The sequence below is a fragment of the Panulirus ornatus genome, chromosome 54 (assembly GCF_036320965.1).
Source record: "Panulirus ornatus isolate Po-2019 chromosome 54, ASM3632096v1, whole genome shotgun sequence".
Taxonomy (NCBI): Eukaryota; Metazoa; Arthropoda; class Malacostraca; order Decapoda; family Palinuridae; genus Panulirus; species Panulirus ornatus.
In genome coordinates this window covers 5,805,163-5,832,275 of record NC_092277.1, presented here as the reverse complement: position 1 = coordinate 5,832,275, position 27,113 = coordinate 5,805,163, and positions in this window count along the sequence as shown.

Here is a 27,113-nt window from a genome sequence, read left to right as displayed (position 1 = left end):
TGAAGGCGATGGTCGGATGGGCTTCAAGGCGAGGGTCCGATGGGCTTAGAAGTGAGGGTCTGATGGGCTTGAAGGCGAGGGCATAATGGGCTTAAAAGCAAGGTCTTATTTAACTGAAGTCGATAAACAAAACGGACTTGAAGGCGACGATCTGATGGGCTTGAAGGCGTGTGTCTCATAGGCTTGAAGGAGAGAATCTGATGGACTCGACGGCGAGGGTCTGATGGGCTTGAAGGAGAGGGTCTTATTGAGCATGAAGGCGAGGGTCTTATGGTTTTGAAGGCGATCGTCGATGGACTTGAATGCGAGGATCTGATGGGCTTGAAGGCATAGGTCTGATGGGCTTGAGGGCGAGGGATTGATGAGCTTGAGGGAAGAGTGTGCTATGTTTGAAGGCTAGAGTCTGATGAGCTTGAAGCTTTAATGAGCGTCTGATGGGGTTGAAAGCGAGGTGTCTGATGAGTTTGAAAGCATGGATCTAATGGGCTTGAAGGCGAGGGTCTGTTGTGCTTGAAGAAGAGGGTCTGATGGGCATGAAGGCGAGGGTGTCATGGGCTTGAAGGTGAGGATCTGCTTTGCTTGAAGACGAGGGTCTGATGTGCTTGAAGGCTAGGGCTTGATGGGCTTGAAGGCGAAGGTTTGATGGGGTTCAAGGCAAGGGTCTGATGGGATTCAAGGCGTGGGTGTAATGGGCTTACGTTCAAGGGTCTGATGTGCTTGATCGAGAGGGTCTGATGGGTTTAAAAGTAAGAGTTTGATGGGTTTGAATGTAAGGGTCTGATGGGCTTGAAGGCGAGTGTTTGCTGGACTTGAGGGCATAGGTCTAATTGACTTGAGGGCATGGGTCTGATGGGCTTGAGGGCGAGTGTCTGATCCATGTGAAGGCGAGGGATTGATGGGCTTGAATGCGATGATATGATGCGCTTGAAGGCGAAGGGTGTCAAGGGCTTGAAGGCGAGGGTCTGATAGGCTTGAAGGCGAGGGTCTGATGAGTTTGAAGGAAAGGATCTTACTGGACATGAAAGCGAGGGTCTAATGGACTTCAAGGGGAGGGTCTAATGGGCTTGAAGATGAGCGAAGGCCGGATGTGCTTGAAGGCGAAGGTCTTATTGGCTTGAAGGCGATAGACAAAACGGCCTTGAGGGCGAGAATCTGATGGGCTTGAAGGCGAGGGCCTGATGGGCTTGAAGATGAGGGTCTCATGAGTTTGAAGGCGAGGATTTGATCGACTTGAGGGCAAGGGTCTGATATGCTTGAATGCGAGGGTCTGATAGGCATGACGGCGAGGGTCTGATGGGCTTGAAGGAGAGGGTCTACCTGGGCATGGAGGCGAGGGTATGATGGGTTTGAAGGCAATGGTCGGATGGGCTTTAAGGCGAGGATCTGAATGGGCTTGAAGTTACGTGCCTGACCTGCTTGAAGGCGAGGGTCTGATGAGCTTGAAGGAAGTGTCTCCTGGGCTTGAAGACTAGGGACTGATGAGTTTGGAGGTTAGCGTGTGATGGGCTTAAAGGCGACGATCTGATGGGCTTGAAGTCGAAGCGTATGATGAGTTTGAAAGCGTGGGTCTAATGGGCTTGACGGCGAGAGTCTGTTGTACTTGAAGAAGCGGGTCTGATGGGTATGATGGTAAGGGTGTCATGGGCTCGAAGGTGACTATCGGATGCGCTTGAAGGTGAGGGTGTGATGGGCTTGAAGGCGAAGGTTTTATGGGCATGAAGACTTGGGCCTAATTGGGCTCAAGGCGAGTGTCTGTTAGACTTTAAGGCTAGAGACTGATGGGCTTGAAGCTGAGCGTCTAATGTGCTTAAATTCGAGGATCTGATGGGCTTGGTCGCTAGGGTCTGATGGGTTTGAAGGCGAGGGTCTGATGGGCTTTAAGGCGAGGGCCTGATGGGCTTGAGGGAGGGGGTCTGATTGGTTTGAAGGTGAGGGTCTGATCGTTGTGAAGGCCAGGGGCTGATGGGTTGAAGGCAATGATCTGATGAACTTGAAGGCGAAAGTCTGATGGACTTGAAGGCGAGTGTCTTAGGGGATTGAAGACGAGGATCCGATGGGCTTCAAGGCGAGGGTGTGATGGGCTTGAAGGCGAGGGTCTCAAGGTCTTGAAGGCGATGGTCTGATGGGCTTGAAAGCGAGGGCCTGATGGGCTTGAAGGAGAGGGTCTTACTGGGCATGAAGGCGACGGTATGATGGCTTTAAAGTCCATGGTCAGATGATTTTCAAGTAAAGGAACTAATGTCCTTGAAGGCGAGGGTCTGATGGGCTTGAAGGAGAGGGGTCTGCTGGGTTTTGAAGGCGAGGGTTTGGTGTTCTTGAAAGCGAGGTTCTGATGGGTTTGAAGGCGAGGTGTCTGATGATTTTGAAAGCGTGGGTCTGATGGGCTTGAAGGCGAGGGTCTAATGGGCTTGAGGGCGACTGTCTGATGGGCTTGAAGGCGAGGGTCTGATGTGCTTGAAGACTAGGGTTTGATGGGCGAGGGTGTCATGGGCTGGAAGGTGAGGATCTCATGGGCTTAAAGGCTAAGGCCTAATAATCTTGAAAGGGAAGGACTTACGGACTTGAAGGCGAGAGCTTGATGTGTTTCATGGCGAAGATCTGATTGGACCCAAGACGAGGTCCTGATGGGCTTGAAGGACAGGGTCTAATGGGCTTGAAGGCGAGGGTCTAATTGACTTATATTTGAGGGTCTGAAGAGCTTGATGGCGAAGGTCTGATGGGACTGATAAGCTGGGAGGCGAGGATCTGATGGGCTTAAAGGTGAGGGTCTGATGAGCTTGAAGGCCTGGGTCTGATGGCCTTGAAGGCGAGAGTCTGATGGGCTTGAAGGCGATGTCCTATGGGGCTTGAAGGCTAGGGCCTGATGGGCTTGAAGACGAGGGTCTGATGGGCTTGAAGGGGAGAGTCTCATGGGTTGAATTTGAGTGTCTAATGAACTTGAGCCCGGTGTTCTGATGGGTTTGAAAGCCAGTGTCTGATGTGCTTTAAGGGAAGGGTCTGATGGGCTTTAAGGCAAGGGTTTGATGGGCTTGAAGACGAGGATGTGGTGGACTTGAGGGCTGGTGTCTGATGGGCTTGTGGGTGGGGGTCTATTGGGTTTGAAGGTGAGGGTCTAATGGGTTTGAGGGCTGGGGTTTTATGGGCCTAAAGGTGAGGATGTGATGGGTTTCAAGGCGAGGGTCTGATGGGCTTCAAGGCGAGGGTCTGATGGGCTTCAAGGCAAGAGTCTCAAGAGCTTGAAGGCGAGGGTCTGATGGGCTTGAAGGCAAAGGTGTCGTAGACTTCTAGGAGAGGTGCTTACTGGGCATGAAGCCAAAGGTCTGATGGGTTTGAAGGCGATGACCGGATGGGCTTCAAGGCGAAAATCTGATGGGTTTGAAGGAGAGTATCTGATGGGCTTGAGGGATGATCATTAAGGAAGGGTGTGCGGGCTTGATGGCTATGGTCCGATGGGCCTAAAGGTGAGCTTCTGATGGGCTTGAATGCGAGGGTCTGATGGGCTTGAAGGCGAGGTGTCTGATGAGTTTGAAAGCGTGGGCGTAATGGGATTAAAGGCGAAGGTCTGGCGTGCTTGAAGAAGAGGGTCTGATGGGCATGGATGCGAGGGTGTCATGGGCTTGAAGGTGAGGATCTGATGGGTTTGAAAGCAATGGTCTGATGGGCTTGAAGGAGAGGGCCTGATGAGCTTGAATTTGCGAGTCTGACGGCCTTGAAAGTGAGGTTCTGATGGGCTGAAAGGCGTGGGAATGATAGGCTTGAAGGCAATAGACAAAACGGGTTTGAAGGCGAGGGTTTGATGGGCTTAAAGGCGAGGGTCTGATGGTCTTTAAGGCGAAGATCTGATGGACTCGAAGGTGGGGTGCGATGGGCGTGAAGGCGAGGGCCTGAGGGCTTGAAAGCTTGGGCCTCATGTGGTTCAAGACAATTGTCTGGTGTGCTTGAAGGCGAGAGTCTAATGGGCTTGAGTGCAATGTTCTGATGGGTCTTACGACCAGAGTGTGATGGGCTTGAAGAGAAAGGTGTGATAAGTGTGATGGGCTTTAAATATGGGTCTGATGGTCTTGAAGGCAAGTGTCTAATAGTCTTGAAGGTGAATGTTTGATGGTATTGAAGGAGGGGATCTGGTGGGTTTGAGAGCTAGGGTCTGATAGGCTTGAAGGCGAAGGTCTGATGGGCCTTGAGGGCGTCTGATATGCTGGGCTTGAAGGCCTGTGCCTAACATGCGATGATATGATGATCTTGAAGGAAGGGTCTGCTGGGCATGAAGGCTAGGGTCTGATGGGCTTGAAGGATTGTGTCAAACATGCTTGAAGGCGAATGGTGTTATGGGCGTGAAGGCGAGGGTTTTATGGGCGTGAAGGCGATGGTCTGATATGCTTGAAGGAAAGCATGAAGCATACTGCGCATGAAGGACGTGGGTTTGATGGGCTTCATGTCGAGGGTCTCATGGGCTTTAAGGATAGTGCCTGCTGGTCATGAAGCAGGCACTTGAAGGAGTTAATGGGGTTGAAGACGAGGGTGTCATAGGGTTGAAGGCGAGGGTCTGATGGGCTTGAAGGCGAGGATCTGGTGGTCTCGAGGTATAGGGTCTGATGGGCTTGAAGGCGAGGATCTGGTGGGCTCGAGGTAGAGGGTCTGATGGGCTTGAAGGCGAGGATCTGGTGGGCTCGAGGTAGAGGGTCTGATGGGCTTGAGGGCGAGGGTCTGATAGTTGTGAAGGTGAGGAGCTGAAGGGCTTTAAGGGTTTCAAGGAGAGGGTCTTACTGGACATGAAGGTGAGGGTCTGATGGGTTTGAAGGCGATGGTCGAATGGGTTTCAAGGCGAGGGTATGATGGGCTTAAAGGTGAGAGTCTGATGGGCTTAAAGGAGAAAGTCTTATAAGCTTGGAGGCGATATATAAAACGGCCTTAAAGGCTAGGATCTGATGGGCTTGAAGGCTAGGATCTGATGGGCTTGAAGGCAAGAGTCTGGTGGGCTTGAAGGCGAGGATCTGATGGACTTGACGGTGAGGGTCTGATGGGCTGGAAGGAGAGGGTCTTATTGAGCATGAAGGCGAGGGTCTGATGGGTTTAAAGGCGATAGTCGGATGGGCTTGAAGGCGAGAATCTGATGGGCTTGAAGGCGTGTGCCTGATGTGCTTGAAGCCGAGGGATTGACGAACTTGAAGGAAGGGTCTGCTATGATTGAAGGCTGGGGTCTGATGGGCTTGAAGTCGATGGTCTGATGGGCTTAAAGGCGAGGTGTCTGATGAATTTGAAAGCATTGGTTTAATGGGCTTGAAGGCGAGGGTCTGTTGTTCTTGAAGAAGAGGGTCTGATGGGCTTGTAGGTGAGGATCTGATTGACTTGAAGACGAGGGTCTGATATGCTTGAAGGAAAGGGCCTGATGGGTTTTAAGAAGATTTGATAGGTTTGAAGGCGATGGCCTGATGGGCTTGAAGGTGTGGATCAAATGGACTAAAATTCGAGGGTCTTATCGGCTTGATCGAGAGGGTCTGCAGGTAAGGGTCTAATGGGCTTGAAGGCGAGGATCTGCTGGGCTTTAGGGCATAGGTCTGATGGGCTTGAGGGCGGGGGCCTGATGTGCTTGAAGGCGAGGGTCTGATGGTGTGAGGGTCAGGAGCTGAAGGGCTTTAAGGCAAGGATCTGATGGACTTCAAGGAGAGGGTCTTACTGGGCATGAAGACGAGGGTCTGATGGTTTTGAAGGCGATGGTCGGATGGGCTTCAAGGCGAGGGTCCGATGGGCTTAGAAGTGAGGGTCTGATGGACTTGAAGGCGAGGGCATGATGGGCTTAAAGGCAAGGTCTTATAGGTTTGAAGTCGAAAGACAAAACGGACTTGAAGGCGACGATCTGATGGACTTGAATGTGAGGGTCTCATAGGCTTGAAGGAGAGAATTTGATGGACTCAACGGCGAGGGTCTGATGGGCTTGAAGGAGAGGGTCTTATTGGGCATGAAGGCGAGGGTCTGATGGGTTTGAAGGCGATGGTCGATGAACTTGAATGCGAGGATCTGATGGTCTTGAAGGCTTGTGCCTAACCTGCTTGTAGGCGAGGGATTGATGAGCTTGAGGGAAGAGTGTGCTATGTTTGAAGGCTAGGGTCTGATGGGCTTGAGGCTTCAGTGAGCGTCTGATGGGGTTGAAGGCGAGGTGTCTGATGAGTTTGAAAGCATGGGTCTAATGGGCTTGAAGGCGAGGGTCTGTTGTGCTTGAAGAAGAGGGTCTGATGGGCATGAAGGCGAGGGTGTCATGGGCTTGAAGGTGAGGATCTGCTTTGCTTGAAGACGAGGGCCTGATGTGCTTGAAGGCTAGGGCTTGAAGGCGAAGGTTTGATGGGGTTCAAGGCAAGGGTCTGATGGGCTTCAAGGCGTGGGTGTAATGGGCTTACGTTCAAGGGTCTGACGTACTTGATCGAGACGGTCTGATGGGTTTGAAAGTAAGAGTTTGATGGGTTTGAATGTAAGGGTCTGATGGGCTTGAAGGCGAGGGTCTGCTGGACTTGATGGCATGGGTCTGATTGACTTGAGGGCATGGGTCTGATGGGCTTGAGGGCGAGTGTCTGATCCATGTGAAGGCGAGGGATTGATGGGACTGAATGCGATGATATGATGAGCTTGAAGGCGATGGGTGTCAAGGGCTTGAAGGCGAGGGTCTGATAGGCATGAAGGCGAGGGGTCTGATGGGTTTGAAGGAAAGGATCTTACTGGACATGAAAGCGATGGTCTAATGGACTTCAAGGGGAGGGTCTAATGGGCTTGAAGGCGAGGGTCTGATGGCTTGAAGGCGAAGGCCTGATGTGCTTGAAGGCGAATGTCTTATAGGCTTGAAGGCGATAGAGAAAACGGCTTTGAAGGCGAAGATCTGAAGGGCTTGAAGGCGAGGGTCTGATGGGCTTGAAGATGAGGGTCTCATGGCTTTGAAGGCGAGGATTTGATCGACTTAAAGGCAAGGGTCTGATGGGCTTGAGGGAAGTGTCTCCTGGGCTTGAAGATCTAGGGACAGATGAGCTTGGAGGTTAGCGTGTGATGGGCTTAAAGGCGACGGTCTGATGGGCTTGACGTTGAAGTGTCTGATGAGTTTGAAAGCGTGGGTCTAATGGGCTTGACGGCGAGGGTCTGTTGTACTTGAAGAAGAGGGTCTGATGGGTATGATGGCAAGGGTGTCATGTGCTTGAAGGTGACTATCGGATGCGCTTGAAGGTGAGGGTCTGATGGGCTTGAAGGCGAAGGTTTTATGGGCATGAAGACTTGGGCCTAATTGGGCTCAAGGCGAGGGTCTGTTAGACTTTAAGGCTAGGGACTGATGGGCTTGAAGCTGAGGGTCTAATGTGCTTAAATTCGAGGATCTGATGGGCTTGGTCGCTAGGGTCTGATGTGTTTGAAGGCGATGGTCTTAGGGGCTTCAAAGCGAAGGCCTGATGGGCTTGAGGGAGGGGGTCTAATTGGCTTGAAGGCGAGGGCCTGATGGGCTTTAAGGCGAGGGCCTGATGGGCTAGAAGGCAATGATCTGATGAGCTTGAAGGCGAGAGTCTGATGGACTTGAAGGCGAGTGTCTCAGGTGATTGAAGACGAGGATCCGATGGGCTTCAAGGCGAGGGTGTGATGGGCTTGAAGGCGAGGGTCTCAAGGTCTTGAAGGCGAGGGTCTCAAGGTCTTGAAGGCGAGGGTCTCAAGGTCTTGAAGGCGAGGGTCTCAAGGTCTTGAAGGCGAGGGTCTCATGGGCTTGAAGGCGAGGGCCTGATGGGCTTGAAGGCGAGGTCTTGATGGGCTTGAAGGAGAGGGTCTTAATGAGCATGAAGGCGACGGTATGATGGCTTTGAAGTCCACGGTCTGATGGGTTTCAAGAAAAGGAACTGATGGGCTTGAAGGCGAGGTACTAAAGGGCTTGATGGCGAGGGTCTGATGGGCTTGAAGGAGAGGGTCTACTGGGATTTGACGGCGAGGGTTTTATGGCCTTGAAAGCGAGGTTTTGATGGGCTTGAAGGCGAGGTGTCTGATGACTTTGAAGGCGTGGGTCTGATGGCCTTGAAGGCGAGGGTCTAATGGACTTGAGGGCGACGGTCTAATGGGCTTGAAGGCGAGGGTCTGATGTGCTTGAAGACTAGGGTTTGATGGGCTTGAAGGCGAGGGTGTCATGGGCTGGAAGGCGAGGATCTCATGGGCTTAAAGGCGAGGGCCTAATAATCTTGAAAGGGAAGGACTTACGGACTTGAAGGCGAGAGCTTGATGGGTTTCATGGCGAAGATCTGATGGGACTCAAGGCGAGGTCCTGATGGGCTTGAAGGACAGTGTCTAATGGGCTTGAAGGCGAGGGTCTAATTGGCTTATATTTGAGGGTCTGAAGAGCTTGATGGCGAAGGTCTGATGGGACTGATAAGCTGGGAGGCGAGGATCTGGTGGGCTTAAAGGTGAGGGTCTGATGAGCTTGAAGGCCTGGGTCAGATGGCCTTGAAGGCGAGAGCCTGATGGGCTTGAAGGCAATGTCCTATGGGGCTTGAAGGCTAGGGCCTGATGGGCTTGAAGACGAGGGTCTGATGGGCTTGAAGGGAAGAGTCTGATGAGTTGAATTTGAGTATCTAATGAGCTTGAGCCCGGTGTTCTAATGGGTTTGAAAGCCAGTGTCTGATGTGCTTCAAGGGAAGGGTCTGATGGGCTTTAAGGCAAGGGTTTGATGGGCTTGAAGACGAGGATCTGGTGGACTTGAGGGCAGGTGTCTGATGGGCTTGTGGGTGGGGGTCTATTGGGTTTGAAGGCGAGGGTCTAATGGGTTTGAAGGCGAGGCTTTTATGGGCCTAAAGGTGAGGATGTGATGGGCTTCAAGGCGAGGATGTGATGGGCTATAAGGCGAGGGTCTGATGGGCTTCAAGGCAAGAGTCTCAAGAGCTTGAAGGCGAGGGTCTTATGGGCTTGAAGGCAAAGGTGTCAGACTTCTAGGAGAGGTGCTTACTGGGCATGAAGCCAAAGGTCTGATGGGTTTGAAGGCGATGACCGGATGGGCTTCAAGGCGAGGATCTGATGGGTTTGAAGGAGAGTATCTGATGGGCTTGAGGGATGATCATTAAGGAAGGGTGTGCGGGCTTGATGGCTATGGTCCGATGGGCCTAAAGGCGAACTTCTGATGGGCTTGAATGCGAGGGTCTGATGGGCTTGAAGGCGAGGGCCTGAGGGCTTCAAAGCTTGGGCCTTATGGGGTTCAAGACTATTGTCTGATGTGCTTGAAGGCGAGAGTCTGATGGGCTTGAATTCGAGTGTCTAGTGGGCTTGAGCGCGATTTTCTGTCGGTTTGAAGGCCAAATTCTGATGGGCTTCAAAGCAAGGGTGTGATGGGCTTGAAGGAGAGGATCTGGTGGGCTTGAGGGCGAGGGTCTGATGGACTTGGGGCTTGGGTCTGATAGGCTTGAAGGCGAGTGTCTGATTGGCTTGAAGGCTAGGAGCTGATGGGCTTTAAGGCGAGGGTTTTGTGGGCGTGAAAGCGAGGGTCTGATAGGCTTGAAGGCGAGTGTCTGAAGAGCTTGAAGGCGAGGGTCTGATATGCTTAACGGCGAGGGTCTGATGGGTTTGAATGAGAGGGTCTTACAAGACAAGAAGGCAAGGATCTGATGGGTTTTAAATGCGATGGTCGGATTGGGTTCAATTCGAGGATCTGATAGGCTTGAAATCCTGTGCCTAACATGCTTGAAGGTGAGGGCCTGATGAGCTTGAGGGAAGGGTCTCCTGGTCATGAAGGCTAGGGTCTGATGGGTTTGAAGGAAAGGTGTCTGATGAGTTTTAAATCGTGGTTCTAATGTGTTTGAAGGCGATGGTCTGTTGTGCTTGAAGGAAAGGGTCTGATGGGCATGAAGGCGAGGGTGTCATGGGCTTGAAGGTGAGGATATGATGGGCTCGAAGGCGAGGGTCTGATGTCCTTGATTACTAGGGTCTGATGGGCATGAATGCGATGGATTTTATGGGCTTGAAGGTGAGGCTCTGATGGACTTGAAGGCGAAGGTCTGATGGGCTTGAAGGTGAGGGCATAATGGGCTTGAAGGCGAGGGCATGATGGGCCTGAATGCAAAGTCCAGATGGGCTTCAAATCGCGGGTCTGATTGGCCTGAATGCAAAGTCCTGATTGGCTTCAAATCGCGGTTCTGATTGGCCTGAAGGGAGTGCCTGATGGGCTTGAAGGCTCGGGTCTGATGGGCTTGACGGTGAGGGTCTCAAGAGCTTGAAGGCGAGGGTCTGATGGGCTGAAAGGTGAGGGGTCTGATGGGCTGAAAGGTGAGGGTCTGATGGACTTGAAGGCGAGGGCCTGATGGGCTTAAAGGAGAAAGTCTTATGAGCTTGGAGGCGATATATAAAACGGCCTTGAAGGAGAGGATCTGATGGGCTTCAAGGCGAGCGTCTTGTGGACTTGAAGGAGAGGGTCTGATGGGCTTGAAGGCTAGGGTCTGGTGGGCTTGGAGAGGGTCTTATTGAGCATGAAGGCGAGGGTCTACTGGGTTTGAAGGCGATGGTCGGGTAGGCTTCAAGGCGAGGGTCTGATGGGGTTAAGGCGATAGTCTGATGGGCATGAAGGTATGGATCAAATGGGCTAAAATCCGAGAGTCTGATCGGCTTGATCGCGAGGGTCTGCTGGGCTTGAGGGCATAGGTCTGATGGGCTTGAGGGCGAAGGCCTGATGGGTTTGAAGGCGAGGGTCTGATGGGTGTGAAGGTTAGGAGTTGAAAGCCTTTAAGGCAAGGATCTGATGGGCTCAAGAAGAGAGTCTTACTGGGCATGAAGGCGAGGGTCTGATGCGTTTGAAGGCGATGATCGGATAGGCTTCAAGGCGAGGGCTCGATGGGCTTAGAAGTGAGGGTCTAATAGGGCCTATAGGTGAGGGCCTGATGGGCTTAAAGGCGAAGGTCTCATAGGCTTGAAGGCGATAGACAAAACGGCCTTGAAGGCGACGATCTGATAGGCTTGAAGGCGTGCGTCTGACGGGGTTGAAGGCGAGGGTCTTATGGGCTTGAAGGCAAGGATCTGATGGACTTGACGGCGAGGTTCTGATGGGCTTGTAGGAGAGGGTCTTTTTGGTTATGAAGGCGAAGGTCTGATGGGTTTGAAGGCGATGGTCGGATGGAATTGAAGGCGAGGATCTGGTGGGATTGAAAGCGTGTGCTTGACCTGCTTGAAGGCGAGGGATTGATGAGCTTGCAGGAAGTGTCTGCTACTTTTGAAAGCTAGGGTCTGATGGGCTTGAAGCTAAGCGTCTGATGGTCTTGAAGTCGAGGGTCTGATGGGCTTGAAGGCGAGGAGTCTGTTAAGTTTGAAAGCGTGGGTCTAATGAGCTTGAAGGCGAGGGTCTATTGTGCTTGAAGAAGAGGGTCTGATGGGCATGAAGTCAAGGGTGTCATGGGCTTAAAGGTGAGGATCTGATTGGCTTGGGACGAGGGTCAGATGTGCTTGAAGGCTAGGGCCTGATGGGCTTGACGGAGAAGGTTTGATGGGGTTGAAGGCGAGGACCTGATGGGCTTCAAGGCATGGGTCTGATAGGCTTGAAGACGATGGTCTGATGGGCTTAAAGGCGTGAATCTAATGGGCTTAAATTCGAGGGTCTGATTGGCTTTTTCACGAGGATCTGATGGGTTTGAAGGTAAGGGTCTGATGGGCTTAAAGGCAGGGGTCTGCTGGGCTTGCGGGCATGAGTCTGATGGGCTTGAGGGCGGGCGCCTGATGGGCTTGAAAGCGATGATCTGATGGGCTTGAAGGCAAGGGTCTCAAGGACTTGAAGGCGAGGGTCTGATAGGCTTGAAGGCAAGGGTCTGATGGGCTTGAAGGCAAGGGTCTGATGGGCTTGAAGGCAAGGGTCTGATGGGCTTGAAGGCAAGGGTCTGATGGGCTTGAGGGAAAGGGTCTTACTGGACATGAAGGCGAGGGTCTGATGGGCTTGAGGGAAAGGGTCTTACTGAACATGAAGGCGAGGGTCTGATGGGCATGAAGGCGAGGGTCTGATGGGCTTGAAGGCGAGTGTCTCGAGGGTTTGAAGGGGAGGATCTGATTGCCTTGAATGCGAGGGTTTGATGGGCTTGAAGGCGAGGTTCTCAAGGTCTTGAAGGCGAGGGTCTGATAGGCTTGACGGCGCGGGTCTGATGGGCTTGAAGCTGAGAGTCTTACTGGACATGAAGGCAAGGGTATGATGGGTTTGAAGGCGATGGTCGGATGGGCTTCAAGGCGAGGATCTGATGGGCTGAGGTTATATACCTGACCTGCTTGAAGGCGAGGGTCTGATGAGCTTGAAGGAAGGGTCTCCTGGGCTTGAAGGCTAGGGTATGATGGGTTTGAAGGTGAACATCTGATGGGCTTAAAGATGAGGGTCTGATGGGTTTGAAAGCGAAGTGTCTGATGAGTTTTAAAGCGTGGGTCTAATAGGTTTGAAGGCAAGAGTCTGTTGTGCTTGAAGAAGAGGGTCTGATGGGCATGAAGGCGAGGGTGTCATGGTCTTGAAGGTGAGGATCTGATGGGCTTGAAGGCGAAGGTCTTTTGTGCTTGAAGGTAAAGGTCTGATGGGTTTGAAGGTGAAGGTTTGATGGGCATGAAGACTTTGACCTAATTGGCCTCAAGGCGAGTGCCTGATGGGCTTGAAGGCGAGGGTCTAATGGGCTTAAATTCGAGGGTCTGAAGGGCTTGATTGTTCGTGTCTGATGCGTTTGAAGGCGAGGATCTCAAGGGCTTCAAGGCGATGGTCTGATGGGCTTGACGGCGAGGGTCTGATGGGCTTGAAGGAGAGTGTCTTACTGGGCATGAAGGCGAGGGTATGATGGGTTTGAAGGCGATGGTCGGATGGGCTTCAAGGTGAGGATCTGATGGGCTTGAAATCATGTGCCTTACCTGCTTGAAGGCGAGGGTCTGATTAGCTTGAAGGAAGGGTCTCCTGGGCTTGAGGGTTAGCGTCTGATGGGCTTAAAGGCGAGGGTCTGATGGGCTTGAAAGCGAAGTGTCTGATGAGTTTGAAAGCGTGGGTCTAATGTCCTTACAGGCGAGGGTCTGTTGTGCTTGAAGAAGAGTGTCTGATGGGCATGAAGGCGAGGGTATCATGGGCTTGTAGATGAGGATCTGATGGATTTGAAGGCGAGGGTCTGATGTGCTTGAAGGCGAGGGCCTGTTGGGCTTGAAGGCGAAGGTTTGATGGGCATGAAGACTTGGGCCTAATTGGCCTCAAGGCGGGGATCTGATGGGCTTTAAGGCGAGGGTTTGATAGGCTTGAAGGCAATGGTTTAATAGGCTTAATTCGAGGGTCTGATGGCTTTGAAGGTGAGGGTCTGATGGGTTTGAAAGTTAGGGTCTCATGGGCTTGAGGGCGAGGGTCTAATGGGCTTGAGGGAGGGGTCTGATGGGCTTGAAGGCGAGTGTCTGATTGGTGTGAAGGCCAGGGCCTTAAGGGGCATGAAGGCGAGGGTCTGATGAGCTTGAAGGCGAGGGCCTGATGGGCTTGAAGGCGAAGGCTTGATGGGTATGAAGATTTGGGCCTAATTGGCCTCAAGGCGGGGATCTGATGGCCTTTAAGACGAGGGTTTGATGGGCTTGAAGGCAAGGGTTTAATGGGCTTAAATTCGAGGGTCTGATTGTCTTGATCGCGAGGATCTGATGGCTGTGAAGGTGAGGGTCTGATGGGTTTGAAGGCTAGGGTTTGATGGGCTTGAGGGCGGGATCTAATGGGCTTGAAGGCGAGGGGCTGATGGGCTTGAAGGCGATGATCTAATGGGCATGAAAGCGAGGGTCTGATGGACTTGAAGGCGAGTGTCTCAGGGGCTTGAAGACGAGGGTGTGATGCACTTGAAGGTGAGGGTCTGCTGGGTTTGATGGCCTTGAAAGCGAGGATCTGATGGGCTTAAAGGCGAGGATCTGATTGGCTTGAAGACGAGGATGTGATGGGCTTCAAGGCGAGGATGCGATGCGCTTGCAGGCGAGGGTCTGCTGGGTTTTAAGGCAAGGGTTTGATGGCCTTGAAAGCGAGGATCTGATGGGCTTGTGGGCAAGGTGTCTGATGACTTTGAAAGCGTGGGTATGATGGCCTTGAAGGCGAGGGTCTGATGGACTTAAAGGCGAGGATCTGATTGGCTTGAAGACGAGGATCTGATTGGCTTGAAGACGAGGATGTGATGGGCTTCAAGGCGAGGATGCGATGCGCTTGCAGGCGAGGGTCTGCTGGGTTTTAAGGCAAGGGTTTGATGGCCTTGAAAGCGAGGATCTGATGGGCTTGTGGGCAAGGTGTCTGATGACTTTGAAAGCGTGGGTATGATGGCCTTGAAGGCGAGGTTCTGATGGACTTAAAGGCGAGGGTCTGATGGGCTTGAAGGCGAGGGTCTGATGGGCTTGAAGGCGAGGGTCTGCTGGGTTTTGAAGGTGAGGGTTTGATGGCCTTGAAAGCGAGGGTCTGATGGGCTTGAAGGCGAGGTGTCTGATGACTTTGAAAGCGCTTGTCTAATGGGCTTGAAGGCGAGGGTCTTATGTGCTTGAAAACTAAGGTCTGAGGTGCATGAAAGCAAGGGTGTCATGGGCTTGAAGAGGAGAAAGTGATGGGCTCAAAGGCGAGGGCTTGATGATCTTGAAAGGAAGAACGGATGGGCTTGAGGGCGAGGGCTTGATGGGCTTCATGGAGAGTGTCTGATGGGCTTCAAGGCGAGGGTCTGATGGCTTCAAGGCGAGGGTCTGATGGCTTCAAGGCCAGGATCTGATGGGCTTGAAGGCGAGGGTCTAATGGGCTTGAAGGCGAGAGTCTCATATGCTTGAAGGCGAGGATCTGATGGGTTTGAAGGCAAAGGTGTCATGGGCTAAAAGGTGTGGGAATGACGGGCTTAAAGGTGAGGGTCTGATTGGCTTGAAAGCCTAGGTCTGATGCCCTTGAAGGCGAGGTACTGAGGTTCTTCAAGGCTAGGGCCTGATGGGCTTGAAGACTAAGGTCTAATGGCCTTGAAGGTGAGAGTCTGATTGGTTTGATATTGAGTGTCTGATGGGCATGAACGCGATTCTCCGATGGGTTTGAAGGCCAGGGTTTGATGGGCTTCAAGGCAAGGGTGTGATGGGCTGGAGGGGGAGGGCCTGATGGGTTTGAAGGAGAGGGTCTTACTGGGCAATAAGGCCAGGGTCTGATGGGATTGAAGGCGATGGTCTGATGGGCTTTAAGGCGAGGGCATGATGGGCTTAAAGGCAAGAGTTTGATGGGCATGAGGGCGAGGTGTCTGATGAGTTTGAAGGCGTGGGTCAGGTGGGCTTGATGGTGAAGATCTGATGGTCTTGAAGGCGAGTGTCTCATGGCCTTGAAGGCGAGTGTCTGTTGTTCTTGAAATCTATGGTCTGATGGGCATGAAGGTGAGGGTCTGATGGGCTTGAAGTCGAGGGTCTGACACTTGAAGGTGTGTGTCTGATCTACTTAAAGGCGGGGGCCTGATGGGCTTGAAAGCGAGGGTCTGATGGAATTGAATTCGAATGTCTGATGGGCTTGAAGGCGAGGGTCTGATAGGCTTGAAGGCCAGCATTTGATGTGCTTGAAGGCATGGTTCTGATGGGCTTGAAGGCGAGGATCTGGTGGGCTTGAAGGCGAGGATCTGATGGGCTTGAAGGTGAAGATCTGATGGGTGTGAAGGAGAGGGGCTGATGGGTGTAAAGGAGAGGGGCCGATATGCTTGAAGGCGAGGAACTAATTGGCTTGAAGGCGAGGGTCTCATGGGCCTGAAGGCGAGGATCTGAGTTGTTTGAAGGCGAGGGTCTGATGGACTTGAAGGCAAAAGTCTTAAGGGATTGAAGGTGAGGGTCTGATGAGCTTGAAGGCGAGGATCTTGTGGGCTTTAGGGCGAGTGTGATGGGTTTGAGGGCGGGAGTCTATTGGACTTGAGGGCGAGGGTCTGATGAGTGTGAAGGAGAGGGTCTGATTGGCTTAAAGGCGAAGATCTTATGGGCTTGAAGGCGAGGTTCTGATGGGCTTAAAGGCGAGGGTCACATTGGCTTGAAGGCGAGGATCTGATTTGCTTCAAGACGAGAGTCTGATGGGATTGAAGTCGAAAGTCTGATGGGCTTGAAGGCGAGGGTCTGATGGGCTTGAAGGCTTGGGTCATATGAGGATAAGGAAGGGGTATCAGTGCTTGAAGGCTAGGGTCGAATGAGGATGAAGGAAGGGGCATCAGCGTTTGAAGGCTAGGGTCTAATGAACCTAAAGGCGAGGGTCCAATGGACTTGCAGCCGAGGGTCTAATGGGCTTGAATAAGAGGTGTCTGATAAGCTTGAAAGCGTGGGTCTGATGTGCTTGAAGAAGTGTGTGTGATGGGCATGAAGGCGTATGTCTGATATGCTTAAAGGCGAAAGCATGATGGGCTTAAAAACGAGGGTCTGTTGGGATTGAATTCGAATATCTGATGGACTTGAAGGCGAGGGTCTGATGGGCTTGAAGGCAAGGGTGTGATTTGCTTGAAGGCGTGTGTCTGATGGACTTGAAGGCGAGGATCTGGTGGGCTTTAGGGCGAGAGTCTGATGGGCTTGAGGGCGAGGTTCTGTTGGGCTTGAAGGTGAGGGTCTGATGGGTGTGAAGGCGAGGTGCTGATGTGCTTGAAGGCGAGGATCTGATGGGTTTGATGGCGAGGGTTTGATGGGCTTGAAGACTAGGGTCTCATGGGCCTGAAGGTGAGGATCTGAGTTACTTCAAGGCGAGGGTTTGATGGGCTGGAATGCGAAAGTCTCAAGGGGCTTGAAGGCGAGGACCTGATGGGCTTCAAGGTGAGGGTCTGATGGGGTTGAAGGCAAAAGTCTAAAGGGTTTGAAGGCGAGGATCTGATGGGCTTGAAGGTGAGGATCTTGTGGGCTTTAGGGCGATAGTCTGACGGGCTTGAGGGCGTGGGTCTATTGGGCTTGAAGGCGAGGGTCTGATGGGTTTGAAGGAGAGGGGCTGATCGGCTTAAAGGTGAAGATCTGATGGGCTTGAAGGCTAGGCTCTGATTTGCTTTAAGGCGAGGGTCTGATGGGATTGAAGGCGAAATTCTCTTGGGCTTGAAGGCGAGAGTCCGATGGGTTTGATGGCGAGGATCATATGAGGATGAAGGAAGGGTCATCGGTGTTTGAAGGCAAGGGTTAATGGGCCTGAAGGCGAGCGATTGATGGGCTTGTAGCTGAAGGTTTGATGGGCCTGAAGGCGAGGTGTCTGATAAGATTGAAAGCGTGGGTCTAATGGGCTTGAAGGCGAAGGTCTGATGTGCTTAAAGAAGAGGGTTTGATGGGCATGAAGGCGTGTGTCTGATATGCTTAAAAGCGAGGGCCTGATGGGCTTAAAATCGAGAGTCTGTTGGGATATAATTCGAATGTCTGATGGGCTTGAAGGCGAGGGTCTGATGGGCTTGAAGGCGTGGTTGTAATTTGTTTGAAGGCGTGGGTCTCATGGACTTGAAGGCGAGAGTCTGGTGGGCTTTAGGGCGAGTCTGATATGCTTGAGGGCTGGGGTCTGTTGGGTTTGAAGGTGAGGGTCTGATGGGTGTGAAGGCGAGGTGCTGATGTGCTTGAAGGCGAGGATCTGATGGGTTTGAAGGCGAGGGTTTGATGGGCTTGAAGGCTAGGGTCTCATGGGCCTGAAGGCGAGGATCTGATTTGCTTCAAGGCGCGGGTCTGATGGGCTTGATGGCTGGGGTCTGATGGGCTTGAAAGCGAGGATCTGATAGGCTTGAGGGCGGGGGTCTAATGGTCTTGAAGGCGAAGGTCTGATCGCTGTGAATGCGAGGGGCTGATGAGTTTGAAGAAAAGGTTGTGATGGGCATGAAGGCGTGTGTCTGATATGCTTAAAGGCGAAGGCATGATGGGCTTAAAATCGAGGGCCTGTTGGGATTAAATTCGAATGTCTGATGGGCTTGAAGGAGAGGGTCTGATGCGCTTGAAGGCATGGGTGTGATTTGCTTGAAGGCGTGGGTCTGATGGACTTGAAGGCGAGGATCTGGTGGGCTTTAGGGCGAGAGTCTGATGGGCTTGAGGGCGGGGGTCTGTTTTGCGTGAAGGTGAGGGTCTGATGGGTGTGAAGGCGAGGTGCTGATGTGCTTGAAGGCGAGGGATGTGATAGGTTTGAAGGCGAGGGTTTGATGGGCTTGAAGGCTAGGGTCTCATGGGCCTGAAGGTGAGGATCTGAGTTACTTTAAAGCGAGGGTCTGATGGGCTGGAATACGGAAGTTTCAAGGGGCTTGAAGGCGAGGGTGTGATAGGCTTGAAGGCGAGGACCTGATGGGCTTTAAGGCGAGGGTCTGATGGGGATGAAGGCAAAAGTCTCAAGGGTTTGAACGCGAGGATCTGATGGGCTTGATGGCGAAGATCTTGTGGGCTTTAGGGCGATAGTCTGACGGGCTTGAGGGCGTGGGTCTACTGGGCTTGAATGCGAGGGTCTGATGGGTGTGAAGGAGAGGGGCTGATCGGCTTAAAGATGAATATCAGATGGGCTTGAAGGCGAGGCTCTGAAGGGGTTAAAGGCGAGGGTCTGGTGGGCTTGAAGGCTAGGATTTGATTTGCTTCAAGGCGAGGGTCTGATGGGATTGAAGGGGAAAGTCTCATGGGCTTGAAGGCGAGGGTCTGATGGATTTGAAGGCAAGGGTCATATGAGGATAAAGGAAGGGGCATCGGTGCTTGAAGGCTAGGGTCTAATTTGCCTGAAGACGAGCGACTGATGGGCTTGTAGCCGAAGGTATGATGGGTTTGAAGGCGTGGTTGTAATTTGTTTGAAGGCTTGTGTCTGTTGGACTTGAAGGCGAGGATCTGGTGGGCTTTAGGGCGAGAGTCTGACGGGCTTGAGGGCAGGGGTCTATTGGGTTTGAAGGTAAGGGTCTGATGGGTGTGAAGGCGAGATGCTGATGTGCTTGAAGACGAGGATCTGATGGGATTGAAGGCGAGGGTTTGATGGGCTTGAAGGCCAGGGTTTGATGGGCTTGAAGGTGAGGGTGTCATGGGCTTGAAGGTGAGGATTTGATGGGATTGGAGGCGAGGATCTGATTTGCTTCAAGGCGAGGATCTGATGGGCTTGGGGGCGGGGGTCTAATGGGCTTGAAGGCGAGGGTCTGATCGGTGTGAATGCGAGGGGCTGATGAATTTGAATGCGATAATCTGATGAGCTTGAAAGCGAGGGTTTGATGGACTTGAAGGGATTCAAGGCGAGTGTGTTATGGGCTTGAAGGCGAGGGTCTCAAGGGCTTGAAGGCGAGGTTCTCAAGGGCTTGAAGGAAAGGGTCTGAAGGGCTTGAAAGCTATGGCCTGATGTGCTTGAAGAAGAGGGTCTTATTGGGCGCGAAGGCGAGGGTATGATGGGCTTGAAGGCGGGGGTCTGATGGGCTTGAAGGCGAGGGTGTCATGGGCTTGAAGGTGAGGATTTGATGGGCTTAAAGGCGAGGACCTGATGTTCTTGAAAGTGAAGGACTGATGGGCTTGAAGGCAATGGCTTGGTGGGCTTATGGAGAAGGTCTGATGGGATTTAAGAAGAGGATTTGATGGGTTTGAAGACCATTGTCTGATGGGCTTGAATGTCAGGGTCTAATGGGCTTAAATTTGAGGGTCTGATAAGCTTGATGGCGAGTGTCTGACGAGTTTGACGGAGAGGGTCTTTTGGGCTTGAAGGTGAGGGTATGATGGGCTAAAAGGTGTGGGACTGATAGAATTGAAGGAGAGGGTCTGATGGACTTAAAGGTGAGGGTTTGATGGGCTTGAAGGCCTTGGTCTGATGGGCTTGAAGGCGAGGTCCTAAGGGGCTTCAAGCTTAGGGCCTGATGGGCTTAAAGACGAGGGTTTGATGGGCTTGAAGCTGAGAGTCTGATGGGCTTGATTTTGAGTGTCTGATGGGCTTGAACCCTATGTTCTGATGTGTTTGACGGCTAGGGCTTGATGGGCTTCAAGGCAAGGGTCTGATGGGCTGAAAGGGGAGGATCTGATGGGCTTGAAGGCAAGGGTCTGATGAGCCTGGAGGCGAGGGTCTGCTGGGCTTGAAGGCAAGAGTATGATGGGCATGAAGGTGAGGTGTCTGATGAGTTTGAAGGCGATGATCTGATGGGCTTGAAGACGAAGTGTTTCAGGGGCTTGAAGACGAGGCTCTGATGGGTTTCAAAGCTAGGATGTGATTGGCTTGAAGGCGAGGGTCTAAAGGGCTTGAAGGCAAGGGTCTGATGGGCTTGAAGATGATGGCCTGATGGTCTTGAAGGAGAGGGTCTTACAGGGTATGAAGGCAAAGATATGATGGGTTTGAAGTCGATGGTCTGATGGGTTTCAAGGAAAAGATTTGATGGGCTTGAAGGAGAGGGTGTGATGAGCTTGAATGCGAGGGTCTGATGAGCTTGAAGGCGAGGGTCCGATGAACTTGAAGGCGAGGGTCCGATGAACTTGAAGGCGCGGGTTTGAGGGCGTTGAAAGTGAGGGTCTGATGGGCTTGAAGGAGAAGGTCTGATGGGCTCAAAGACTAGGTTCTAATGGGCATGAAGGCGAATGTGTCATGGGTTTGAAGGTGAGGATCTGATGGGCTTAAAGGCGAGGGCTTGATGATTTTGAAAGCGAAGGACTGATGGGCTTGAAGGCGATGGCTTGATTGGCTTCATGGCGTATGTCTGATGGGATTTAATGCGAGTGTCTGATGGGTCTGAAGGGCTTGAAGGTGAGGATCTATTGGGCTAAAATGTGTTGGACTAATAGGCTTGAAGGCGAGGGTCTGATGGGTTTGAAGGTTTGAAGGCTTGAAGGTAAGGGGCTGATGGATTTGAAGGCCATGGTCTGATGGGTATGAAGGCGAAGGTCTAATGGGCTTAGATTTTAGGGTCTGATGAGCTTGTTGGCGTGGGTCTGATGAATTCGATGGCGAGGGTCTGATGGGCTAAAAGGTGTGGGACTGATAGGATTGAAGGCGAGGGTCTGATGGGCTTAAAAGTGAGGGTCTGATTGGCTTGAAGGCCTGAGTCTGATGCCCATGAAGGCGAGGCTCTGATGGGCTTGAATGCGAGGTACTAAGGTTCTTCAAGGTCAGGGCATGATGGGCTTGAAAACGAGGGTCTGATGGGCTTTAAGACGAGATTCTGATGGGCTTGAATCCGATGTTCTGATGGGTTTGAAGGCCAGGGTCTGATGGGCTTCAAGCCAAGGGTGTGATGGGCTGGAGGGGGAGGGTCTGATGGGCTTGAAGGCGATGGTCTGTTGGGATTGAATTCGAATGTCTGATGGGCTTGAAGGCGAGGGTCTGATGGGCATGAAGGCGAGGGTGTGATTTGCTTGAAGGCGTGGGTCTGATGGACTTGAAGGCGATGGTCTGTTGGGCTTGAAGGCGAGGGTGTGATGAGCTTGAAGGCGAGGGTCTGCTGTGATTGAAGGCGAGGGTCTGCTGGGATTGAAGGCAAGGGTCTGATGGGCATGAAGGCGAGGTGTCTGATGAGTTTGGAAGCGTGGGTCTGATGGGCTTAATGGTGAAGATCTGATGGTCTTGAAGGAGAGTGTCTCATGGCCTTGAAAGTGAGAGTCTGTTGTTCTTGAAATTAATGGTCTGATGGGCATGAATATGAGGGTCTGATGGGCTTGAAGTGAAGGGTCTGATTCACTTGAAGGCGTGTGTCTGATCTGCTTAAAAGCGAGGGCCTGATGGGCTTCAAGGCGAGGGTCTGATGGGATTGAATTCGGGTGTCTGATTGGCTTGAAGGCGAAGGTCTGATGGGCTTGAAGGCGAGGGTCTGATGGGCTTGAAGGCGAGGGTCTGAAGTGTTTGAAGGCATGGGTCTGATGGGCTTGAAGCAGAGGATCTGATGGGCTTCAGGGCGAGGGTCCGATGGGCTTGGGGGCGGGGGTCTGTTGGGTTTGACGGCGAAAACCTGATGGATGTGAAGGAGAGGGACTGATGGGCTTCAAGGCGAGGAACTGATTGGCTTGAAGGCGAGGATCTGATGGGTTTGAAGGTGAAGGTATAATGGGTCTGAAGTCGAGGATGCGAGTTCTTTAAGGCGAGGGTCTGATGGGCTTGAATGCGAAAGTCCGAAGGGGCTTGAAGCCGGGGGTCTGATGGGCTTGAAGGCGAAAGTCTCAAAGGCTTGAAGGCGTTCGTCTTGTGGGCTTTAGGGCGAGAGTCTGATGGGTTTGAGGGCGGGGGTCTATTGGGCTTGAAGGCGAGGGTTTGAAGGGTGTGAAGGGGTGGGGTTGATCGGCTTAAAGGCGAAGAACTGATGAGCTTGAAGGCGAGGGTCTCATGGTCCTGAAGGCGAGGATCTGATTTGCTTCAAGGCGACGGTCTGATGGGATTGAACGCGAAAGTCTGATGGGCTTAAAGGCGAGGGTCTTATGGGCTTGAAGGCAAGGCTCTGTTGAGGATGAAGGAAGGGTCATCGGTGCTTGAAGGCTAGGGTCTAATGGGCCTAAAGGTGAGCCTCTAATGGGCTTGCAGGCGAGGGTCTGATGGGCTTGTAGGTGAGGTGTCTGATGAGCTTGAATGCGTGGATCTAATGGGCTTGAAGGCGAGGGTCTGATGTGCTTGAAGAAGAGGGTGTGATGGGCATGATATGCTTAAAGGCGGGGCCTGATGGGCTTAAAAGCGAGGGTTTGTTGGAATTGAATTAGAATGTCTGATGGGCTTGAGGGCGAGGGTGTGATGGACTTGAGGCGAGGATGCGATTTGCTTGAAGGTTTCGGTCTGATGCCTTGAAGGCGAGAATCCGGTGGGCTTTAGGGCAAGGGTCTAGTGGTCTTGAGGGCAGGGTCTGTTGGGCTTGAAGGCGAGGGTCTGATGGGCTTGAAGGAGAGGTGTCTGATGACTTTGAAAGCGTGTGTCTGATGGCCTTAAAGGCGAGGGTCTGATGGGCTTGAGGACTAGGGTCTGTTGGGCATGAAGGCGAGGGTGTCATGAGTTTGAAGGTGAGGATCTGATGGGCTTAAAGGTGAGGGCTTGATGATCTTGAAAGCGAACGACTGATGGGCTTGAAGGCTAGGGCTACATGGGCTTCATGGCGAAGGTCTGATGGGAATCATGGCCAGGGTTTGATAGAATTGAAGGCGAGGGTCTGATGAGTTTGAAGGCGATGGTCTGATGGGCTTGAATGAGAGGGTCTGATGGGCTAAAAGATGTGGGACTGATAGGATTGAAAGCGAGGGTCTGATGGGCTTAAATGTGAGGGTCTGATGGACTTGAAGGCCTGTGTCTGATGATCTTGAAGGCGAGGGTGTGATGGGCTTGAAGGCGGGGGTCTGATGAGCCAAAAGGTGTGGGACTGATAGGTTTGAAGGCGAGGGTCTGATGGCGTTGAAGGCCTGGGTCTGATGGCCTTGTAGGCGAGGGTTTGATGGCTTGGAAGGCCAGGGTCTGATGGGTTTGAAGGCGAGGGTCTAATAGGGTTAAACTTTAGGGTTTAATGAGCTTGATGGCGAGGGTCTGATGAGTTTGATGACGAGGGTCTGATGGGCTTGAAGGCGAGGGTCTTATGGGCTTGAAGGCGACGGTCTGATGGGCTAAAAGGTGTGGGACTGATCGGATTAAAGCCCGGGGCCTGATGGGCTTGAATGTTAGGTTCTGATGGGCTAAAAGTGAGGGTCTACCTGGCTTTAAGGCCTGGTTCTGATGGCCTTGAAGGTGAGGGTCTGATACGCTTGAAGGAGAGGTACTGAGGTTCTTCAAGGGGCCTGATGGGCTTGAAGACAAGGGTCTGATGGGTTTGAAGGAGAGGGTTTTACTGGAAATGAAGGCGAGGATCTGATGGGTTCGAAGGCAATGGTATGATTGGCTTGAAGGCGAGGGTCTGATGGGCTTGGAGGTCAGGGTTTGATGGGATTGAAGGCGAGGGTCTGATGGGACTGAAGGCGTGGGTATGATGGGCTTAAAGGCAAGAGTCTGATGGGCATGAAGGCGAGGTGTCTAATGAGTTTGAAAACGTGGGTCTGATGGGCTTGATGGTGAAGGTCTGATGGTCTTGAAGGCTAGTGTCTGTTGTTTTTGAAATCGATGGACTGATGAGCATGAAGGTGAGGGTTTGATGGGCTTGAAGTCGAGTGTCTGATGCATTTTAAGGCGTGTGTCTGATCTGCTTAAAGGTGAGGGCCTGATGGGCTTGAAAGCGAGGGTCTGATGGAATTGAAATCGAATGTCTAATGGGCTTGAAGGCGAGGGTCTGATAAGCTTGAAGGCGAGGATCTGATGTGCTTGAAGGCATTGGTCTGATGGGCTTTAGGGTGATGATCCGATGGGCTTGAAGTCGAGGGTCTGATGCACTTGAAGGGGTGTGTCTGATCTGGTTAAAGGCGAGGGTCTGATGGGCTTGAAAGCAAGATTCTGATGGAATTGAATTCGAATGTCTGATGGGTTTGAAGGCGAGGGACTGGTGGGCTTTAGGGCTAGGGTCTGATTGGCTTGAAGGCGAGGATCTGATGGGTGTGAAGGAGAGGGGCTGTTGGGCTTGGAGGCGAGGAACTGATTGGCTTGAATGCGAGGTTCTGATGGTCATGAAGGTGACTGTCTCATGGGCCTGAAGGTGAGGATCTAATTTGCTTGATGGCGAGGGTCTGATGGGCTTGAATGCGAAAGTCTCAAGGGGCTTGAAGGCAAGGAAGTGATGGGCTTGAAGGCTAGGATCTGATAGGCTTCAAGGCGAGGGTCTGATGGACTTGAAAGCTAGGATTTTGTGGGTTTTCGGTCGAGTGTGATGGGCTTGAGAGTGGGAGTCTATCGGACTTGAAGGCGAGGGTCTGATGGGTGTGAAGGAGAGGGTGATCGGTTTAAAGGTGAAGATCTGATGGGCTTCAAGCGAGGTTCTGATGGGCGTAAAGGCGAGCGTCTCATGGGTCTGAAAGCGAGGATCTGATTTGCTTCAAGGCGAGGGACTGATGGGATTGAAGGCGAGAGTCATATGACTATGAAGGAAGGGTCATCGGTGTTTGAAGGCTAGGGTCTACTGGGCCTGAAGGAGAGCGACAGATGGCCTTGCAGCCGTGGGTCTCATGGGCTTGAAGGAGAGGTGTCTGATAAGCTTGAAAGCGTGGGTCTAATGAGCTTGAAGGCGAGGGTCTGATGTGCTTGAAGAAGAGGGTGTGATGGACATGAAGGCGTGTGTCTGATATGCTTAAACGCGAGGGCCTGATGGGCTTAAAATCGAGGGTCTGTTGGGATTGAATTCAAATGTCTGATAGGCTTGAGGGCGAGAGTCTGATGGGCTGGAAGGCGTGTGTGTGATTTGTTTGAAGGCTTGGGTCTCATGGACTTGAAGGCGAGGATCTGGTGGGCTTTAGGGCGAGAGTCTGATGGGCTTGAGGTCTGGGGTCTGTTGGGTTTGAAGGTGAGGGTCTGATGAGTGTGAAGGCGAGGTGCTGATGTGCTTGGAGGCGAGGATCTGATGGGTTTGAAGGCGAGGGTTTGATTGGCTTGAAGGCGAGGGTCTCATGGGCCTGAAAGCGAGGATCTGAGTTACTTCAAGGCGAGGGTCTGATGGGCTGGAATGCGAAAGGGGCTGGAATGCGAAAGGGGCTGGAATGCGAAAGGGGCTGGAATGCGAAAGGGGCTTGAAGGCGAGGGTGTGATGGGCTTGAAAGCGAGGATCTGATCGGCTTCTGATTGGGGTTGAAGGCAAAAGTCTCAAGGGTTTGAAGGCGAGGATCTGATGGGCTTCAGGATCTTGTTGGCTTTAGGGCGAGAGTCTGACGGGCTTGAGGGCGTGGGTCTATTGGGCTTGAAGGCGAGGGTCTGATAGGTATGAAGGAGAGGGTCTGATCGGCTTAAAGGTGAAGATCTGGTGGGCTTGCAGGCGAGGTTCTGATGGGCTTAAAGGTGAGGGTTTGATGGGCTTGAAGGCGAAGATCCGATTTGCTTCAAGGCGAGGGTCTGATGGGATTGAAGGCGAAAGTCTCATGGGCTTGAAAGCGAGGGTCATATGAGGATGAGGGAAGTGGTATCGGTGCTTGGGGGCTACGGGTCTCATGAGCCTGAAGGTGAGTGACTGATGGGCTTGCAGCCGAGGGTCTGATGGGCTTGAAGTCGAGGTTGTCTGATAAGCTTAAAAGCGTGGGTCTAATGGGCTTGAAGGCGAGGGTCTGATGTGTTTGAAGAAGAGGGTGTGATGGGCATGAAGAAGTGTGTCTAATATGCTTAAATGCGAGGGTTTGAAGGGCTTAAAATCGAGGGTCATTTGGTATTGAACTCGAATGTCTGATGGGCTTGAAAGCGAGGGTCTGATGGGCTTGAACTCGTGGGTGTGATTTTCCCTAAGGCGTGGGTATGATGGACTTGAAGGCGAGGATCTGGTGGGCTTTAGGGCGAAAGTCTGATGGGCTTGAGGGCGGGGGTCTGTTGGGCTTGAAGGTGAGGGTCTGATGGGTGTGAAGGCGAGGTGCTGATGTGCTTGAAGGCAAGGGTGTGATGGGCTTGAAGGCGAGGGTTTGATGGGCTTGAAGGCGAGGGTCTCATGGGCCTAAAGGCGAGGACCTGATTTTCTTTAAGGCGCGGGTCTGATGGGTTTGATGGCGGGAGTCTGATAGGATTTATGGCGAGGATGTGATGGGCTTGAGGGCGGGGTTCTAGTGGGCTTAAAGGCGAGGATCTGATGGGCTTGAAGGCGATAATCTGATGAGCTTGAAGGCGAGGGTCTGATGGACTTGAAGGCCTTCAAGGCGAGGGTGTTATTTGCTTGAAGGCGAGGGTCTGAAGGGCTTGAAGGCGAGCATCTGAAGGGCTTGAAGGCGATGACCTGATGGGCTTGAAGAAGAGGGTCTAATTGGGCACGAAGGCGAGGGTATGATGGGTTTGAAGCCGATGACCTGATGGGTTTCATGGAAAAGATCTGATGAGCTTGAAGGCGGGGGTCTGATGGGCTTGAAGGGTAGGGCCTGATGGGCTTGAAGGCAAGTGTTTGCTGTTTTGAAGACAAGGGTTTGCTGGCCTTGAAGGCGAGGGTCTGATGGGATTGAAGACAACTGTCTGATGACTTTGAAAGCGTGAGTCTGATGGCCTTGAAGACGAAGGTCTAATGGGCTGGAAGACTAGGGTCTGATGGGCATGAAGGCGAGGGTGTCATGGACTTGAAGGTGAGGATTTGATGGGCTTAAAGGTGAGGGCCTGATGTTCTTGAAAGTGAAGGACCGATGGGCTTGAAGGCAATGGCTTGATGGGCTTTATGTCGAAGGTCTGATGGGTTTCAAGAAGA